We start from the raw sequence: 15,973 nt of genomic DNA on the forward strand, positions 1-15,973 counted from the left end.
CCCCATTGTACAGATGAGGTAACCGAGGCACAGAGTAGTTAAGTAATTTACCAAAGGTCACAGAGCAGGCATGTGACAGAGCTGGGATTAGAACCCAGGGCCTCTGACTTTCAGGCCCTTGGCTCTCCACTAAGCCATACTGCTTCTCTACCAACTTACTCAACTTTATGCCATTTTAGTACGGTGTACTTTTATTGGCACAGCCCTTCACCATCAGGAAGATCTCAAAAGTCTTCTGCAGATGTGGAGACTCTTTTATGCACACCCTCATTCAGATCATTTTCAGAAATGCTAAACGAGGCCCATGGTGCACCTTAATGGGCATGCTACCCTTAGGTCTACCCTGCACCAGTTACTGTTTTTGCTGAAAAAAAAATCAGTAAATTAATCATTGGTATTCATTGAACACTTACTGTGTGCAAAGCACTGCACTAAGCACTTAGGACAGTACAATACAACAGAGTTGATAGATATGATCCCTACCCACAAGGAGCTTAAACTCTACAGGAGGAGACAGACATTAAAATTAATTACAGTTAGGAGAAATAATATAGTATAAGGATGTGGCTATAAGTGCTGAGGAAATGGGGCTAGTATTGAAGTGCTTAATTGGTACACAGACAAACGCCTAGGTGCCTCAGAGGGGAGGGAGGATAGGGGAAATTAAGATTCAGTCAGGGGAAGCTCTCTTGGGGGAGATGTGATTAAGAGTAGAGTTCTGATAATGGAGAGAGTGGACTTATTTTCAACTTGAAGGCACATCTCCTCCAAGAGGCTTTCCCTCTTTTCCTTTTCTTCCACTCCTTTCTGCTTCACTCTAACTTCCTCCCTAAATTCATCCCCCCTCCCAGTCCCACAACACTTCAGCACATATCTGTAATTTATTTGTTCATATTAATGTCTGTTTTGCCCTGCCATTGTGGGCAGGGAATGTGTCTGTTATAGTGTACTCTCCCATGCACTTAGTACAGTGCTCTGCATGCAGTAAGTGCTCAATATATATGATTGATTGATACAACTTGCATTCATTCCATATTGACTACCAGGAAAGTGAACAGGGAAGGTGTGGGGTTAAAGACCCTTAAGATTCTGGGTTGGACCAAACTGCAAGTCCCACACTGCTGCAGGATTTATATTAAGTTCCTGAATCGTACTCTCCCAAGCACTTAGTGAAGTGTTTTGCATGTAATAAGTGCTCAGTAAGTATGACTGATTGATTGACTGAGCACGTATTGAGCAAGTTCCAGCTAGATTGAAAAGGTTGGTGATTGATTGATTGACTGAGCACATACTGAGCAAGTTCCAGCTAGATTGAAAAGGTTGGTGCTAGAGAGACTGGTAAAGACAGCAGAGTATCCATCGTGGGAAATTCCTATAGTTCTCCAAATGGGTCTATGTTGGCCAACCAAAATTTGGGACTTTCCAGTCTAATGCGGGTTTTTGGTCAGCCTAAGCAGAGTTATCTTTGTTCGTCAACACCCATAGTAGTGATATTTATCAAGTACCTCTATGTGACAAGCACTGGAGTAGAGAAGCAGCATGGCATAGGGGATGGAGCATGGGTCTGGGATTCAGGAGGATGTGCACTGTAATCCCAGCTCTGCCATTTTCATTCAAATCATATCTATTGAGTGCTTACCTTGTGCAAAGCCCTGTACTAAGCACTTGGGAGAGTACATCATAACAACAAACTGGCACATCCCAGCCCACAATGAGCTCACAGTCTAGAGGGGGAGACAGACATTAATATAAATAAATAGAGAAATAGAGAAAAAAAATTACAGATACATTCACATATATACATATGCACTGTGGGATGGGAGAGAGGATGAATGAAGGAGCAAGTAAGAGAGGCTCAGAAGGGAGTGAGAGGAGAGGAAAGGAGGGTTTAGTCAGGGAAGGCTTCTTGAAGGAAGTGTGCCTTTAATAAAGCTTTGAAGTGGGGGAGAGCAATTATCTATCTGATATGAGGAGGGAGGACATTACAGGATAGAGGTAGGATGTGGGCAGGCGGCGAAATAGATGAGATCAAGGTACAGTGAGAAGGTTAGCATTAGCGGAATGAAGTGTGCGGGCTGGGTTGTTATAGGAGAGTAGCGAGGTGTGGTATGCGGGCAAGGTGATTAAGTGCTTTAAAGCCAATGGTGAGGAGTTTGCCTGCTGTGGGACCCTGGGCAAATCATTTAATTTAATCCCCATCTATAAAACGGGGATTAAGACTGTGAGTCCCATGTGAGACAGGGACTGTGACCAACCCAATTTGCTTGTGTCCCCCCAGCACTTAGTACAGTGCCTGGCATGTAATAAGTCTTAACAAATACCCTTATTATTATTAGATATAAGGTAATTGGATTGGACACAGCTCTTGAGAAAGGGAGAACAGGTATTTTATCCTTCAGTCAGTGGTATTTACTGAGTGCTTACAGTGTTCAGAGCACTGCACTAAGCACTTGGGAGAGTAGAATACAATAGAGGTGGTAGACATATTCCCTGCCCACAGTGAGCTCACAACCTACAGGGGGAGACAGACATTAATGTAAATAAATAATTTATAGATATATGTGTAGGTGCTCTGGGGCTAAGTTTGGGGTGAATTCCAAATGCTCAATGAGTGCAGATCCAAGTACATATCCTTGTTTTAAAGATGAGATGCAGAAAAGGTAGATTTGAACAAAGTCACCCAGAAGGCAGGAGGCAAGCTAACACTAGAGTCCTAGTCTCCTGAGCTTTCCATTTGGCTGTCCTGCTTCTGAATTTCATAAAATGGCAATTGACTACAGTAAGGAAATACAACTACTGGAGGGGGTGGGAAGGGGTCGGTCATATTTATTGAACACTCACAGTGTGCAGAGCACTGTACTAAGCACTTAGCAGAGACAATATAACAATAGACACATTGCCTGCCTACACTGAGCTTACAGTCTAGAGGGAGTGGGTACATATCAAGAGGGATTGACAGTCAAGATAATTACTTCCAAACGTAAAAATTTGACACCACATCTTTAGTAATAATAATGTTGGCATTTGTTAAATGCTGACTGAGTGCCAAACACTGTACTAAGCACTGGGGTAGATACAAGGTAATCGGGTTAACCCACATGGGGGCTCGCAGTCCTAATCCCCATTTTACAGACGAGGGAACTGAGGCACAGAGAAGTTAAGTGATTTGCCCAAGGTCACACAGCAGAGAAGAGGCAGAACAGGGATTAGAGCCCACGACCTCTGACTCCCAAGCGCGGCCTCTTTCTGCTAAGCCACGCTGCTCCTCTATAATGACGATATTTGTTATGCGCTTACTCTTTATCATCATCATCATCAATCGTATTTATTGAGCGCTTACTATGTGCAGAGCACTGTACTAAGCGCTTGGGAAGTACAAATTGGCAACATATAGAGACAGTCCCTACCCAACAGTGGGCTCACAGTCTAAAAGGGGGAGACAGAGAACAAAACCAAACATACCAACAAAATAAAATAAATATTTAAAAATAAAAATTTACCCAATACAAGCTCGGAAACTCAGCGTCCTATACCTGTACCTGTATATTAAATATATTAAGCTTTGTACCTGTTGATCCCCCTTTCAGGCTGGCACCTGGAGAGTTTCCAGTTCTCTTCTAGTTTCCACTATGGGAGGGAGAGTCAAGCAGAGGCCTACCTATTCCATTCCTAGCTTGGGCAGTGGCTAGCAAGTGGAAGGCAAACTGCTACAAGTCAAAACTCATCTGCGCTGGGCAGCAGCGGCATGGGAGAGTCGAGGGCAAAAACTCAAGTTTACCGCACAAAAGGAGGCAACGGTAAACCACCTCTGTATTTTTACCAAGAAAACTATATGTGTACACTATCAGAATGATTGCAGATGGAGGTGGAGCGTTCTGGGAGAGATGTGTCCATGGCATCGCTGTAGTTTGGAGACTACTTGACAGCATTAAGACAAGACCTGTTGATCAGCTGCAATAAAAAATCCTTTTTTTTTTTTTGCCTCATGCTTACCTTATGGTAATAAAATAAATATTCTATGCATTGGTTCATGCTTTCTTCTGCAATAGAGTTATACTCTAGATAGGGTGTGGATTTTAGAGTTTGAACACAGGTAGCCCAATTTCTACACATAGCTCAAGGTTTTCTTTTGTATTATTAATATTATGGCTAAAAGCCCTCATAATTTCATTTTGTTTTTAATTGTTTATTTTGTTTTAACACTGTCAAAATGGATTTGTCAATTAGAAATCCATCTCAATTCTGTGACAAGTCAATTTACCACACATTTATCAATGAGCGATAAATCATTAATGACTCTATTGTTAACAGTAAGATAGACATGGACTTTTGAATGTGGCATTGGGACTTTTAAATGTTTCCTAAATGTATTTTTCATGTGATTTCCCAGAGTCTGGAATTCCCTTTGGTAAATGGCATCTGTGTTTAATTTTGTTATCGCTTGTGTTTGGGTGTCATCATTATCCGACCTTCTTCTTGATTATTATCATGTTACTTGTTATGATATCTGTGAAGCACTTATTATGTGTTAATCACTATTCAAAGCACTGAGATAGATATAAAAAAATCACATTGGACACAGTCCCTCTCCCACATGAAGCTCACAGTCTAAGTTGGGCGGAGAACAGTTACTGAATCCCCATTTTACAGATGAGGAGCCTGAGGCACAAAGAAGATAAATTACTTGCCCAAGGTCAAACAACAGACCACTGGTGGAGCTTGGATTAGAATCCACGTCACCTGACTCCAGGCACATGTCCCTTTCATTAGGCAACACTTTTTCCTTAAAATCAAGGTTCAGATATTACAAGGCTTTGAAATAATGCTGTAGTCCAATTTAAGCAAGGTAGGTGGTTTAGAAATCACTCTGCTTGCCAACAGGTAGCTGGGTTGCTGAGTCTTTGTATAACTCAAAGCAGCACAGCCTAGTGGGTAGAGCACAGGCCTGGGAGTATAAAGGACCTGGGTTCTAATCCTGGCTCCACCACCTGTCTGCTGTGTGACCTTGGGCAAGTCACTTAACTTCTCTGTGCCTCAGTTCCCTCATCTGCAAAAACGGGGATTAAGACTGTGAGCCCCATGTGGGGCAGGGACTGTATCCAACCTGATTAGCTTTATTTACTTGGCTCCTGGCAGTGCCTGGCACATAACAAGCACTTAACAAATGCCATTAGAAAGAAAAAAAAAGAAAATCTCCTTGGCTAGCCCGTTTTCCCCCTCTCCAGGTTTTTTGATTATTTAAATTACAGAAGGTTGACTAGGATTTTGGACCGTTGGAGTTGGAGCTGTTGGATAACCTAGGTATGGCTTCATTTGATTGTACCTACTGAGCGTTTACTGGGTGCAGAGCACTGTACTAAGCACTTGGGAGAGTACAATATAAAAATAAACAGACACATTCCCTGTCAACAATGAGCTTGCAATCTAGAGGGGGAGAGAGAAATTAATATAAAGTCATAAATTACAGATCTGCACATAAGTGCTGTGGGGCTGGAAGGAGGGATGGGTAAAGGGAGCAAGTCAGGGAGTGGGAGAAGAGGAAAGGAGGGCTTAGTCAGGGAAAGCCTCTTGGAGGAGATGCACCTTCAATTAGGATTTGATTAGGGGGAGAGTAATTGTCTGTCGGATTTGAGGAGGGAGGGCATTCCAGGCCAGAGGCAGGATGCGGGTGAGGGGTTGGCTTCCATCTCCATCTGCTCCCCAGCTTCTACAGGCTAACTGGGGTGAAGGCCCTTCATTCATCACTGCTCAGCACAGAGCTGGCAACCTTCTCACACAGAGGCAAAAACCTCATCGCAGCTGTTCAAGCTTTTGTCCTTCTCCAGATTGGATTACTGCATCGTTCTCTACTTAGTTATCCTTGAAAACCACTTGAAAATCCCCTAAATCCCTTCACACAAAGTAAAGTTTCAAACCTAGCTTGTTCAAATAATAGTTTTTGTGGTTCTGAAGCACTGTAACAGGTCGCTGACCCCGCAGTCTCTCTTGTTCGCTGTCAACCTCACATACTGTTTGATCAGATTTCTCCAGAGAAACAAACTACATAATCACTCAGAGCAACTGCTCTGACGGCAAGACAGAGGAAAAGAGATTAAGAGCCAAAACACAACGAACAGCTCTTGGCTGCACAATTTCAAATCTATGGTTTCTGACTTTAGAATTAATAACACGATGAACACAATGTGTAGTGTATAATGTATGATTTATCCACTGCAGGGAAAATCTTGGGCCTAATTTAAAGTTTCATGATCATCGAGCATGTGAATATAAATCTCAGCCAACCTTATGATAAAGGAAATTACTCTTTTGATCCTGTCTCCGTTCTTTAAAACTTCTGCAAAGAGGAGAAACAAATTTGTAAAGATTCAGCACCATTTCTCCATTTTATAGCACCACCCGAGGATCTTAATGCAATGCAGCAGGAAATCACGTGAATTGTGGAAGACAAACTTTTATGATGTCAGGCGTATTTTCACCAGATACACCACTGCAAAGGGGGAAGCCTGTATATTTTCCAGGAAAATAAAAAGTCAGCCACAGATAATAACATCTCTAGTGTCTTCTCCTCCACCTGGAACACTTCACTAGGGCACGTGTTCTTTCAAAAGGGTAATATAATGTTAGCCATCCAAAGCATCATTCTCAATGTCAAGGGAACCGAGAGGTTCAGTTCTTTGCATAAGGTACTTGCAATTCCTAGAGTGACTCTCTAGCACATGGAGAGAAGTGACATCCTAACCTGGGAACCGCAGACTAGGAGTTGTCAAGTAATCAACTGCAGTGCCAAATTCTTTTAAATAAGCAAGAATCAATATAAGCATTTTCACCTTTACACCTATCAAGGGATTAGTAGAGTTAGCGTTTAAATCACAGTCCTTTCAGCTGCAAGTCAGGTAATCGAACTGTAACTGAGCAAATAGAGAAGGAAAGCCGTCTGAGGACCGGGATCATGTATAGTAACTTTATTGTAGTTTCCCAAATGCTTAGTCAGTCGGGCAATCGAATTAATTTAGCATTTACTGTGTGCAGAGCACTGTATGAAGCGTTTGGTGTGGGGCAGTGCTCTGAATACACTAAGTGCTCTAAAAATAGCTTTGATGAGTTGAAAGAAAAAAGGAAGGAGAGAGGGAGAAAAGGGGGAAGAAGGAAGGTAGGAAAGAAAGAGAAACGGAGGGAAAAAATAAAGAAAACGATGATGGAGTCGGGGGCAAAGTGCTGCAATTGTATCCGAAGACCTAAAGCATCAAGGGTTTTCCAAGAATCTTCAGAAAGACAGTGGAAGCCGATATGATGGCTAAGTAAATAGAGCAGGTGAGTGAGGGGACACAGAAATGTTTTATTAATTTTATACTACAGAAGTAGGTAGGAGGTCTATCTAAATTGGCCGTATTGGCTTAGTACAGTGTTCTGCATGTAAACACTCAATAAATATGATTGAACGAATGAATGGTGTCTTCTCTGACACCTCAGTCTCTTTGGACTCTCACATTCAAGCTTCTGCTAAATCTTACTGGCTTTTACAACGCAACATTTCTTGAATCCATCCTTTCTGTCAAACCTGACTTCTATCACCTTGTTTGAAGTTGTACTCATATTATACCTGTATCAGCCTTCTCACTGTTAACCCTGTCCAGGTTCTAATCCCAGCTCTGCCACTTGTCTTCTGCGTTTCCTTGGGAAAGTCACCTCATTTCTCTGTGCCTCAGTTACCTCATCTGTAAAATTGGGATTAAGACCGTGAACCCCATGTGGGAATGGGACTGTGTCCACCCTGATTAGCTTATATCTACCCCAGAGTTTAGTACAGTGCTTAGCACATAGAAAGCACTTAACAAATATCCTAAAAAAACTAATGAATGAATGAAGCCAGAGATAAGAAGGTGCAGAAAAAGAACTAAGGGCATGTACTTCCCAAGCACTTAGTACAGTGCTCTGCACACAGTAAGCGCTCAGTAAATACGATTGAATGAATGAATGGGAGAATGGATATTATTTATGCCATTCAGTTCATTGTCGTATTTACTGAGTGCTTACCGTGTGCAGAGCAGTTAGGGTACTGGGATGGAAAAGAAGGATCAATGAGAGAAAGTCTTCCTCCCGTCTAGACCAAGCTGTCAGATAATCTTCCCATGGTGGGTTTAGTCTACGAAATGAGATGAGCACCAGACAATTTTCTATTCTGAAGGCACCACAAGAAATCTACAAACAAGTGAACTGGGAATTCCTGTCATATTGCTGGCTCCATGCAAAGGGACCAAGAACAAACCTGTCCACTCTAGGCTGGGATATCCATACGGGGCTTCCACAGGGCTGGTGTCTTTAGAAGGATAAAGATAATTTTCTAAAAAAAATTCTGTCTGTTCCAGGTTTATCAGAAACTTAACACCTCTCTCGGTTTACAGCCTTTCTAGAGGCAGCCCTATTCGAAAAGATGAGGTAAGGTCTTCAACAGGCCAAACGTACATCTATTTCCAAAATGGAAAATCAAAATCCCTAAACCCAGATGCCTCATGGTCCCATTTTATTCAAGCTGGATTCTGTAAATTTTGCCATTGTGCTTTAAAGTTGAGTCAGAACTGATGAGATCAGTTTGCATGGACATGGGATTTAGGTTGTGAAAGATGCTTGGCTGGGGATTCTGCACCATCTTACTTTAATCCCCTGTCAGGCTCTTTGGATTTGGGGGGTGACCCTGAGGCTCTCCAAGGTGTCTTCAGGATTGGGATTGAGACATGGTAATCTTCTCTGTCAACTAGAGACATTTTGCTGCCACTGAACCCACTATCTGAGGAGTACAGGAGTCAGCACTTAATTTTACTGAATGAGGTAGTCAATTGTATTTATTGAGCACTTACTATGTGAAGAGCACTGTACTAAGCACTAGAGAGAGTACAGTTTGACAGTACAACAGACACATTGCCTGCCCACAGTGAGCTTAGAGTCTAGAGGGGGATTCAGGCATTAATACAGATAAACTAGAGATCAAAACCCTGCATTAAATCTGATAGCAGGGCATCACCCCCAAAGCAAAGACTTATCTCCCCTTGAATACCCCAAAACCAGGCAACCTTGAATACCCCCAAGCCAGGGGACCTTTTTCCCAACTCTTGTTCCACTGGGGGTTCACACAAAGCAGAATAAATACAGTGAATCCTTTGGAAATCAAACTCTAGGGCCATAAAAACACCTCTGTTCTGGGCCTTGATTTACTATTGATTTAAAGCTCTTCTCACGGTGATGTGGGAAAACATTTCATTTCTCCGTTCCTGGGAGGCGAAGCAGAGAGTAACAGCATCATTAGCCATTGTTCTGGGTAGGAGGGCATCCCACCCTGCGGGAGCCTTGTATTCTTGAGGCAGTTTGCATGCCTTTATAATAAGCAGAACAACTTCTATTTCAGAAAGAAGGTTCATCCCTTCACTCTAAATGCAGTTTCCTTTGGCAACTCAAGAGCAGCCATTTGAGGTGGCTTTTTGTCAAAATTTGATAGTAGAGGGACTTCGTTAGGATAGTTTGCAAAGATTGTGAAGGGCACATGGACTGTTTAATGGGCAGAACCCATTTTCTGCCAATGTGATGGCAGTTTAGTGAGAATACTGTTTGGTAGCACCATAAGCCAACATATAGTTATCAGTCAATCATCATTAGCACTTTTATTAAACACTTCCTTGAATGATCTGCTCATGTAGAGCACTGTACTAAGGGCTTGGTTCAAAGCAGTTGAGTTGGTAGACAGGATCTCTGCCTACAATGAGCTGCCTCGGTATCCACTGTGGTCTTCCCAGTGCATGTTAAGCATCTGCTTGTCAGCATTCCTGTGAACCTATACATTTCACAGGATCATAATTAATAATACTAGTTTTGGTATTTGCTAAATGCTTAATATGTGCCAAGCACGATATTAAGCTCTGGGATAGGTACCAGTTAATCCAAATGCCCTAAATGGTTTTATAATCGGAAATCTTCATCACTGTCGGGATAGTCTCCTTGATAGTCTGTATCACTGATAGGATAGGAGATTCTCCTATTTACATAGCTAGAACTAAAGCCCAGATCATATATGTGCAAAAGCACAGGATATGTACCATATCAGAGGGGATAACACTTTTACTTTTCTCAAGGGTTTTTTTTTTTGAATGATATTTGTTAGGCACTTAGTATGTGCCAGGCACTGTTCTAAACACTGGGGTAGATACAAACTTAACAGGTTGGACACAGTCCAAATCCCACATGGGGCTCAGTCTTAATCCCCATTTTACAGATGGGATAACTGAGGCCCACAGAAGTGAAGTGACTTGCTCAAGGTCAAGCAACATCCAAGGCTACTGGAGGGGACTCTCTCCAGTAGCTTAGCAATACAACTATAGCAACAACTTTGAAAATGCAATGAGGAATGACACTCGGAATCAGGCAATCATATTTACTGAGCGCTTACTGTGACCAAACCACAAAACTAACAACTTGGGACAGTACACATTCCCTGTCAACAATGAGCTTGCAGTCTAGAAGCTTCTGCTTACAGAAGCATTCCCTATCCTATATAGGCAAGTCCAAGAAGTAATCTCCTTTAGGATTATGTAATCCATTCTCCAGCTTCCAGAGTCAGCGACTTGAAACCTGGTCACTCATAGAAGAAACTCCACCAGGCACTTAACAGGAACTCCCAGACTAGGCATGTCCCTAGAGGTACCAGCTGCTAAGAAGGATGGCTTCCAGGAATGTCTTCAACTACTCACCGTGAATCTGCCTTCTGCCTATAAGTAACTCCAAAATCACTGAACTAGAAAATGACCTCATCATTCCTTTCAACACAAATGACCAGAGTGCCTGAAATTCACATTCTTCCTGAATCCCTCCTAACTCCTTCACCTCCTCCTCAATAGCCTCTCTCAAAATTAGATGCCAGACCTTTTTCTTTGCCTTTGTCTGTTTTAATTCCCTTTCTGACATTGTTGGTAGCTGCTTTGAGTTCGGTATTGCAATGTGCGCTTAAGAGACACTAAGGGAAAAGAGCCTCTTTACACAGACTTCTTACCCTATTATTTCAACATCCTGTTCCATTCTTATTAATTTCTGTGGCCCTGATGGTAGAGTTTTGCCCTCTATGGATCACCTCAGAAGTTGTTGAGATAGTTCTGTTTTGAAATATCGGACTTTGTCATGACTATGAAGAAAGGAGAAAAGTCTGTTTCTAAGAGAAAGTAATATTCCGGCCTAAAGAGGTGCACCTGGGGGAAACTCAATATTCTGTTGTAGCAAGGGCTGGAAATGATAAATTACCCAAGGATGATCTAAAAACCTTACTTTAGCCAGTCCATTCAGTTTAACCTCATCAAATGGTTTCTAGTATTTCTGAGATGTGACAAAAGTTGACTGATTTGAGTTTCAGTTCATGTCCTTGGGTGAACATGAGGACAAGAAGGGAAATAGCCCAAAAGTGAACAAAGGAAAAATGAGAGAAGTGAAGGGTGTGGATAATCTACCCACTCTCAGCCCATTTTAGGATGTGATTATTCATTAAATCATATCCCCTAATCCTTTGAGGGGTTGGAGAGATGTAGCCACATTATTGGCATGTAATCTTTAACCCACTTTTAAGTGGGTTAAATATCCTGTAGTTTGACAACCCCAACTCAGTAAATAGGAGCCACAGCTATTCTTTGGGCATGCTCTCACTTTCTAATGAATATGTCAATTACACTACATTTATAACAGGGTCTAACTAAGAACTCCTGGGACTCAGAACTGATCTAAAGGAGGCCCAGTTCTGATAGCCTCCATCAACAGCCCTGAGCAAAGACTATCGGAAAGTACCGAATTAGGGGAGACCCAAATGACAGCACCACTTGCTCTTATGAGCATAGAAAATGACATTTATTTCAACCTAAAACTCCAAATTTCCCCATGCAAATTCGCTGAAATTCTGTTAATGTTTCAAGATTACACTTTCTAGCTCCAGTTCTAGAAATCTATATTTGTAAAGTGTACACCTGAGCAAAATGTGTTTTACTGTTAGAGATTTCCATCTCAAAGAGATAGTTGAGAATATCTTGCTAATATAGATGAACGTGTGTGACTGATGGGAAAACAATTAATATAGTTAAATTGGAATTATTTCAGATTTAAAGTACCTGAAAAAGAAAATCTACCCCTAAAAAGAGAGTTCAATGAGGCCGGTAGAATAATTACATGTTGTTAATTGAAAAATGTTAATCATGTCATATTAGGAGGAAGACAGGGTTAAATTGGTAAAATTTCAATTCACTTAGGCCTTATCTCTTGTTGGAATGAACCAGATGATTAATCCTTAATATTCTTCAGGGATACAGAGAACATCAGCAATTAAATTAACAACTACAAAGTTTATGCTCAGAGATTCAAAAATGAAAGACAGAAACACTTTAATTTTTCACAAGTTGTTACCTTAATTATCTTCTTATTGCCTCTGTCTCTTCTCCTTCATTACAAAAACACACCCCTTAGTATTCACGGATCCCTTTAATTTGCTGTAGCTCGGCAACAATGTAAGAAATGTCATCCAAGCTGCAAAAGTCATAAATCTTACTTTGTGCATGCTCATTGAAAATAAATTGTTCTGCTGTGCCTAGTCCCAGATTTCAAACTGAAAAGTGCTGACAAATTTCTATTTCCCTGCGAACAATCAACAACGTCCACCTATTTCCCCAAAAGAAAAAAAAAAGGAGGGTTTTTTTTTTCCCCAACATACAAAAGAGATTCATTTTATATGGAGAAGAAAGGTGATCTTTTACGGGGTTACGATACTATCTGATAGAATATAAAAAAGACGTATGATATTTAATAAAATGCAAAAAGCATGAATTGAGACATCTTTTCTTTTAAGGTCTACTGCACAGTCCTTTGATAACAATGGGAAGCTTGTACTCCTCTATGAAGTGCAGAAATTTATTTTAATTTTCTTTATACATTTTATTCTTTTTGATAGAATACTGACAGAACAAGCAAGGAAGAGGGAAGTGAGAAAAAAATAACAGTAAGGTTAAATGCAGGATTGGACTTTACTCAGAACTGGACCCATCATTCATAATCTAAAAAGCATAACTAACAGAACGTTAGATCCGGAACATAATAGTGATAGTCATTCATTCATTCAATCGTATTTATGGAGCGCTTACTGTGTGCAGAGCACTTTACTATGTGCTTGGGAAGTACCTAGGTAGATACTATCGGTTTAATGCTGCAGGCATTCATTATAAATTAAGTGCCTCCAAATGGCTGCAGATTGTAAGTACATTTCAAAATTAGTAAAATTTAACTACTGAACCAAAAGTCATAGGATTAGAATATGTATATATATGTACATGTATATGCATATAAATGTATACACACACATGTGTGTGAGCGTACAGGTAGGTAGATTACATATTTGGTCATGGGTTCAAATCCCAGCTCCACCAATTGTCAGCTGTGTGACTTTGGACAAGTCACTTAACTTCTCTGTGCCTCATTTACCTCATCTGTAAAATGGGGATTAAGACTGTGAGCCCCATGTGGGACAACCTGATCACCTTATGTCCTCCCCAGCGCTTAGAACAGTGCTATGCACATTGCAAGCACTTAACAAATGCCATCAATAATAATATTTACTGCACAAATAAGATTAAATAACTCTGTATTGTCAATAAGATCACATCTATTGTGAATGGGTATCAGGTGGCATTTAAAAGATAAAAAGTTGGACTGAGAAAGAAAAACAGAACAAAACTCTAATTTAGAAAATGAACAAGCAAGTCAGTCAGGGTTCAGATATTTTAAAAACTGTGCTAAACCAGCAATACTACTTCACAAAAATCACAGTCCGTTTACTGTATTGTGAACATATGAGAATGCATCAATAATTGACTTCCTTGCATACTGAGTGTTCAACGTAGCGATTACCATTTCTGGAAATCCTTTCCCAGGGAGGGCACTGAAGTCTTCCTAGGCTTTAGACATTGTGACTTTGTTACCACTAGTTCCACTTTCACAATTACCAAAGTTTTACACTAAAATGTCATATCCCTAGAGAATATCCTCACAAGAAATTATTAACAAAGCTCTATTGATCTTCACCCAAATGGCAAAAATCTCAATAAATTTCATCTGGACCTTTACCGAAGCTACAAAAATGCATTAACCACCCCCTCCCACCCCGCCCCGCTGACCACAGTTTTTATTATCGCTATTGTATTTGCGGAGCAGTCAATTTTCTACAGCATAACAAACTGCCAAGTGCTAAAGTGATTTCCTCCATTACTGAGGTCCATGTATTAAATTTAGTAAGGCACAATATCAAACTTCAAATATTGCAAGTTTCAGAATTGAATGCTGCTGAGTCTAATGTTATCAACCTGACAAATGCACTGACATATTAAGTAGCAGATCATTTATTCATATTTGGAACTGATTTTGTTTTTCTGTTCAGCTGTAGAGTTTTAGATTAACCACAATATTTCAAAATGTGCATTTTGCTGTGAAGTACAAAAGCAGCATAGGTCGTTGGGTTCATTATTTATCAATGCAGATCAAATTAATTTATAAATATATGAAAGTTAAAATACTTTACAGGCAATAACCTTCTTTTAGGAACATTAAATAGCAATTCTTTCTTCTTCTTCCCGGTGACACTGAACTTCAAAATGACATTTTCAATCAATGAATAAAAAAGTTTATTTTTAATGGAGCTGCTTGTAACTGGCTCCTCTGTCACTGAACTAGAAGCAACAATTGTATTCTCTATTTTTCTACTAAGGTTAGCATTTGGTATGGTCTTGATAATGTTCTCAGGCTAGGCAAAACATCTCTTGTAACTTCCAGAACTCAAGTATTGAATACTTCTGTGAGGTCTAACAGTACAAAGTCTGTTCCCTTCTCTTTTCCTGTATTTCATAGCATCAAAAATCATGTCCACAGTGTTATATTAAAGTCTTAAGAAGCACTATGGTTCTGACAATGCATGGTTAACAATAGTCCTTATCAACCAGTTCAGAAAGGCTCTGCTTACAGTCTTGCCAGCACTGGAGTGCAGGGGTGATGCCACAGTATTTTCTAGTCAGTTTTCTTGCCTTTCTTCTTTAAGATGGTGATGGGTTTAAAATCCCATGGCATTTCTTTGATAGGTCTTATGTTGGTGAAGAGTCTGTCCGGACTCTCTGAATGTTATATTCCCTTCCTGCTCTCAGCAGGTGTGCTATCTAATCCTGGGAGCTTTCTATTTTTCATTGTGGACTATGTTCTCAGTTATTGGAAAGATCCCAATTTTTTATGGGATCCCATACGGGAAACTGAAAGAGATGTTAAGAAGGATATTTAAATATTGCTACTGGATTTCAGATTCCCTCCTTGTCTTCCAACTCTCACTGCCTACCCAGTAGGCTGTACCTTGTAGATATACCCATTTGCTGTTCACATGGCCTGTGACAGAAAGGACAGTGCAGAAAGTCCCTGCTTCAGTAGTCTCCGAAAAGATGTGCTGCTCCGGACAGAAGGTAGGGAGCCAATGGAGCGTCAAATTTTAAGAACTGGGAAAGGTAGAAATAAGGTACGAGATGATGGCCTTGCCCTAAGGGGCTCACAATCCAAGGAGGAAATGAGGGAAATCCATCCCCCCCATCTTACCTCCTTCCCTTCCCCACAGCACCTGTATATATGTATATATGTTTGTACATATTTATTACTCTATTTATTTTACTTGTACATATCTATTCTATTTATATTATTTTGTTAGTATGTTTGGTTTTGTTCTCTGTCTCCCCCTTTTAGACTGTGAGCCCACTGTTGGGTAGGGACTGTCTCTATATGTTGCCAACTTGTACTTCCCAAGCACTTAGTACAGTGCTCTGCACATAGTAAGCGCTCAATAAATACGATTGATGATGATGATGATTGATTGAGTGCAACCCAGAACTGTTCTCATTTCCTAGATTGTTTTCAAGGAGCACCATGGCTTAGTGAA

General features: G+C 40.6%; 1 protein-coding gene and 1 non-coding gene across 13 annotated transcripts in view; one reads left to right on the plus strand and one right to left on the minus strand.

Moving 5' to 3' along the window:
* The window catches only part of RBFOX1 (RNA binding fox-1 homolog 1), a 2,849,206-nt gene that overhangs the window by 660,175 nt on the left and 2,173,058 nt on the right, over positions 1 to 15,973 (minus strand). The window lies entirely within an intron of this gene.
* LOC119943067 lies at positions 3,578 to 3,715 on the plus strand. Its single transcript, XR_005455551.1, has one exon. It is a non-coding gene; the product is annotated as a small nucleolar RNA SNORA7 (small nucleolar RNA).

The sequence above is a fragment of the Tachyglossus aculeatus genome, chromosome 21 (genome assembly GCF_015852505.1).
Source record: "Tachyglossus aculeatus isolate mTacAcu1 chromosome 21, mTacAcu1.pri, whole genome shotgun sequence".
In the NCBI taxonomy this organism is placed as follows: Eukaryota; Metazoa; Chordata; class Mammalia; order Monotremata; family Tachyglossidae; genus Tachyglossus; species Tachyglossus aculeatus.